Below are 5,843 nucleotides of genomic sequence, written 5' to 3'. Positions count from 1 at the left end.
TAATTATTATTAATTTATGTAGTTTAATTTGAAAACCTCGTTGTCAAATTGTTAACTAATAAGATGATTTTTTAAGACAAATCATAATTCAGTACTGAAAGAAACGAATTTTTAACAAAATTCAAGAATTCTTTAACAAAAAGATTAATATGAATTTTCAAGAAATTTCAACCAAAAAGTTGAATTTTTGTCAATTTTTAAGAAGATGTTGCAAATTGATACCTAGTTCTTACATTTTTAACAGAAAAGATGCATTTTTAAATTAAAAGACTAATTTCCTACCAAAAAAAAAACGAATTCTTAACAAATTTCTAGAATTCCTGACCAAAAAGATTACGACGAATTATCAATAAAATCCAAGAACTCTCAACCAAAAACTTGAAGTCTCAATGAAGAGATTCTATTTTAATTTTAAAGAAAAGATGAATTTTTAAACAAAAAGATTCATTTTCTACCGAAAAAAACGGATTTTAAACCAAATTCCAGAATACTTAAAAAGCAACATTAAGACAAACTTTCAATAAAATTAAAAATTTTTTAACCAGAAAGTTTAATTTTTACAAAAAAATGAAATTTTACAATGTTTAAGAAGGTATTTTAAATTAAATCCTAGCTATCAAATTATTAAACATGAAAATGCATTTGTAAACAAAAAGATTAATTTTCTACCCAGGAAAACGAATCTTTAACAAAATTCAGGAATTCTTAAACAAGAGAATTTAGACGAATTATGAAGAAAATGAAAGAATTTTAAACTGAAAAGTTAAACTTTTGGTTGAATTTTTTTGTTTATTTATAAAAGAAGCGAATTTTCTACAAAATACTTGATTTTTTCACTAAATTATTTAAATTTTAAGGTAAAATGAATGTTGCATAACAGATCAGTTGAATTATCGTATTAAACATTTTAATACCAAATAAGACGAATTTCCAACAAAATACGAAAACTCGACCTAAAAGTTAAAATTTTCACTGAACTGAATTTATTTAAAAAAAAAAACGACTTTTGAACAAAATAGATCATTTTCTAACTAAAGAGATAAACTTTTAATTTAAGTTTTGAATCGTCAAAATGCATTTTCAAGAAAGTAGTTTAACCTTACAAATTGCTAAAATCTTTAACCAAAAAGATGATTTTTTAAACCAAAAGATTAATTTTGTATAAAAAAGAAACGAACTTTTAACAAAATGCAAGAATGATTCAAATACAAGGTTAAGAAAATATAAATATAAATTTCAAGAATTCTCAAACAAAAAGTTGAATTTTTAAGAAAACAAGAAATTGGTCAATTTTTAGGAAGGTACTTCAAGTAAAAAGCTAGCTGTTAAATTATAAACTAAGAAAATGCATTTTTAAACAAAAACATTAGTTTTGTACTAAAGAAAACGATTTTTTAACAAAATTCAAGAATTCATAAACAAAAAGTTAAATGGTCGACTAAAAAAAATGAATTTTTAAACAAAAAGGTAATTTGCTACCAAAAACGACAAATTTTCTATAAATTTTAAGAATATTCCACCAAAATTGAAATTTTTAACTAAAATATAAATTTGTTAATAACATGATTAATTTTCTACCGAATAACGAATTTTTAACCAAATTTCAGAATTCTTATATCAATAAAATGAAAGAATTTTAAACTAAAAAGTTGAATTTTTAAGCAAGAAATTTAATTTTTAATTTTTAAGAAGTTGCTTCAATTTAAAATTAAGTTGTTCAATTTTTATTTGAAAAGATGATTTTTTAAGCAGAAATCTTAATTTTCTACAAAAAAAAACGAATTTTTCTCGAAATTCAAGAATACTCAAAAAGAAGATTAAGATGAATTTCCAATAAATTTCAAAAATAGTCAACCAAAAACTTAAATTTTCCACGAAAAAGTAACTTTTTAAGGAATAAGTTTAATTTGCTACCAAAAACATTTATCATCTGGAAACCTATTAGTGGTAACGCAGTTTATGGATAATCTCTAATAGACGTTTATAATTAATGATTATAAATAGAATAATTTTGATTAATATTAATTAATTAGTACCTATGGTTAGGGATTTTTATTTATAAGCTTTCCTGTTAAATCCTTATGCGTATTACAAATCTCCCGGCTTAGTACAGGGCTGTACAGGTCTAAACTTTTTCCAATTGAAATAAATAATATTGTGCAATTTCCGCATGTGAGTACCCGCGCATTGCGCCTTTGCGCTATGCTGCTGGTGTTTTTAAAACGACAGTCGCGACTTTCTCTCGCCCCTTGAGGTGAGAAACTACGTGGCGCAAAAATTTTTGGAATTACTTAACCGGGGGTTACTAAAACGCGACTCTTGTGTAATTGAAAAATGTTCATTAACACTCACCAAGTAATGTAGCAGAACATTATTTTTATATTGTGTTTATATTATATTATATTTACTGTTGAATTATCACTTCAATAAAATATGTTGCATTATTATTAATACACTGTTTAATTTATTTGTTACAAGTAGTCCAATTATTACTGATGCTTTGGATATATTTTTTTCTGTTTTGTATTTTTTCAACCTATCCAGTCACTTTTTTCAGTTAAAAATATCTGGAGGGGTATTTCGGGGTGTGTCATTTAAAGGTTAAACCTTTTAAAAAATAAAAAAAAGATTTGAATGATTTTGCAGCAGTCAAAGGTTTTGCTAAACATTTACTCAAGAAGTTTAATATTATTTTAAAGATTTCAAGGATTTCGATACATTTTATAGGATTTATATGGTTCTAGGAAATTCTATTAATTTCAGAGGACTTTAGAGAGTGTCAAGGATTTCAAAGTATTTTTGAATAGATATAAAAAATTCTAAATATTTCATAATATTTCTATAAAATAAAAGAATTTCCTAAGAATTGAGGGTTGTCATGTGATTTCGATACGAAAAGAACTTCTGAGAATTTTCATGATGTAAAAATATTTTTATATATTTTAAAGAATTTTCAAGCCCTTAACTGAGTTTCAAGATATTTTAAAAGATTTCAAGGGTTTATAAATATTTGATGTTTCGGCAGCATAAAAAATCGGCACTGTCAATTCAATTTATTGTGAATTTTATTGGACAATTTGGTTATTGTTTTAATTAAATTTTTGTGTGTAAAATGGTAGGAACGTGCGGTTTTTGCACATTTGAAAAAAATGTAATAGACTTCTGGTGTGATTGGTATTCATGGATGCTTTAAAAAAATCTGTCAATTTTAAGACAACTATCCAAAAAGTAGTATAAGTGGATAACATTGAAATCATCAAAAACAGGGTCATAAAAATTTGGAAAATATGTATAGCTGCGACAAAAAAATAAATTTATTCAAGGAAAAATGTTTACTACTTTTGAAGGTTTTGAACAAATTGAAGTATATTAATGATTGATCTTGAATTTGAGAAGGCTAGCGCTAACGAAGAAAAAAACCTTGAAATTAAAATACTTTATATTTATTGTGAATATCACAAAATACACTAGATAAAGTTACTTGTGGTTAATAATGGTAACAATATTGAATTATTTGTCAAATTGTTTATAATAAAACTTTTCTTAATTAAAAATTTTTTTTAAACAGTGTTATAAAAAAACGTCACAAATATACATAAGTCTATCTGTAGCTTGATCCGCTTGCAGATGGAACCGTTTTTTGTTAATAATTCTAAACCACGATTTGAGAATTAAAATTCCACACAGTTAAATGTATTTAAATATTAGCAGAATTTTTCTTGTTAAATATAGCAAAAAATAAAAATGCTGTTGCACAAAACCCTCTCTACTTTGTTCTTCAAGTTTCGATAATCCAGAAAGGAGATTTTCAAACTTTTTTGGTGAAATTGTTTGATATCTTTGTTTTCTTTAAATACGATAACTTGATTTTATGTAAAAAAAAATTCTGCTGACGACAAAAAGGCTTGAACTATATAAAACTTAGAAAATGTCTTGCTAATTCAAACAAAGAAAAGGGGGGAAAAATTGAGTGCCGGTTTATTGTGAAAATCGACAGAATACAAAAAAGAAATTTTTAATATCTGAGTTCAAGAAGAATAGAACTTTAAAAACAAAATTTGTGATTCTTGAAAAATACACGTCGAAATTCGAAAATCAATAACTTTGTTGAAAGCTTTTTCTCTCAAATCAGAAACATAGAGAATTTTTTTAAATATTTTTTTTATACTGTGATGAAAGAAAAAGTTTTATTTAGGTTATTGTTTCATGAAGACAACTATAACGAACCAATTGTTTCTTTTTTTGTATTTGTCCATTTTATTTACAAAAAAATGGTCTGTTCTCTAGGCACAATTGACAAGATGCTAAAAAATCTGCTTAGGTTTGGAAGACACTTTTTAAATAGGTAATTTCCCTAATTATTTTCTTTATTTAGCCATTTTTACGGAGTTCAAAGTACAATTTAAGATTCGTTGGTTCATTCGAATAAATGGTAAATTAAAAAAATGTCATTAGCAGAAATGAATTTGCATTAATAATTAATTTTTTATTTATTATAGTAATTTAGCATTGATTTTCATTTTCTATTTTCCGTCAATATAGGACTAGGAAGGCCGATCTGATTTATTACGATTTATCAGATAAGAGAGAACAGCATTATTTTAGTTTGTGCTACGTCTTTTCACTCACTTCTCCCTTCCTTACTTGAATCTGTAAAAAAAATATCAAGGTTATTATTATGATTATCCAAAAATATATAATTTAAACGGCATGAAATCTTTAAAAAATTCTTTAAAATACCGGAAATTTGTCTGCGGCAAACCGCTCAAAGTTTTATGTTTTCGAAATGTGCACCATCTAAATTGGCACATTGATCAAGCATTTTTTGTAAACAATAATATAGACACTCTCTTACATTCTATTACTATATACCGTCTACGTGTTTTTCCTTGGACGAATTTTTGATATTCTTAAAATATTTGTTTCTAAAATATATCAAAGATTCAAAATCATGCAACTGTGTACCAAAGTTATTCGTTCTTCGACCGAAAAAATATTTTCGTGAATAAAATTAAAATAGATTAATATTTAAAGGTAGCGCAAACCAAATGACTGTTTTTAAATATATAGTTATATTTTATTTCTATGAAATGGATAATGTGGTATTTTGTACGCTGAAAAATTATTATTTCAATATACGGCAGTTATTTGGTTTTGTATTTAGCTTTGCACACTAATAAATTAAAAATCTAATTTTAAAACTATGTTTAAAATTAAAAGACAAAATCGGAAACAATTTAGGCCACTGTAAATGTAATTTCAGAAAAACATTGCGTGACCCCTAAATATTATTCGATACAATTTTTCTTTTCCACGTATTATTTTTAAAATAAAAGGAACCATTTAGGCTATTGTGCGATTTTGTTCTAATAATTTTTTATCATGACAAATGGACAACCACAAAAAAAATATACTAACAAAAAATAAAGTTAAAAATCTGGAAAATATATCCTTTAATGTCTAAAAGTTAAAAAATGTTAATTTAAACAAACAATAATAAAAAACAAAACAAAAAACGAGTTTACTCAACATTTTTTCTCACAAATACTTATAGAAAATACTTAAGACTGGAGAGAAAAAATGTTTGTTTTTACATATGTAAAAACAAAATTTTTTTCTCTTTTGAGTTGTTTCTATAATGCAAACATTCCGAAATATTCAGCGTTGAACATAGTGGCTTTTCCACTAAAAAATGTCATCATGGGCTCATGTTAAATAAAATACAAATACGTATCTATTTTATTTTTGTAAACTTAGAAGTTCCTTATAATGTTACTTTTTCTTTTTTAAGAAAAAAACTTTATATTTTTATATTTATTTTTTATTACCTTCTGGATGAGCAA

Source organism: Belonocnema kinseyi, chromosome 3 (assembly GCF_010883055.1).
Source record: "Belonocnema kinseyi isolate 2016_QV_RU_SX_M_011 chromosome 3, B_treatae_v1, whole genome shotgun sequence".
Lineage (NCBI taxonomy): Eukaryota > Metazoa > Arthropoda > Insecta > Hymenoptera > Cynipidae > Belonocnema > Belonocnema kinseyi.
This window is presented reverse-complemented; position numbering follows the sequence as displayed.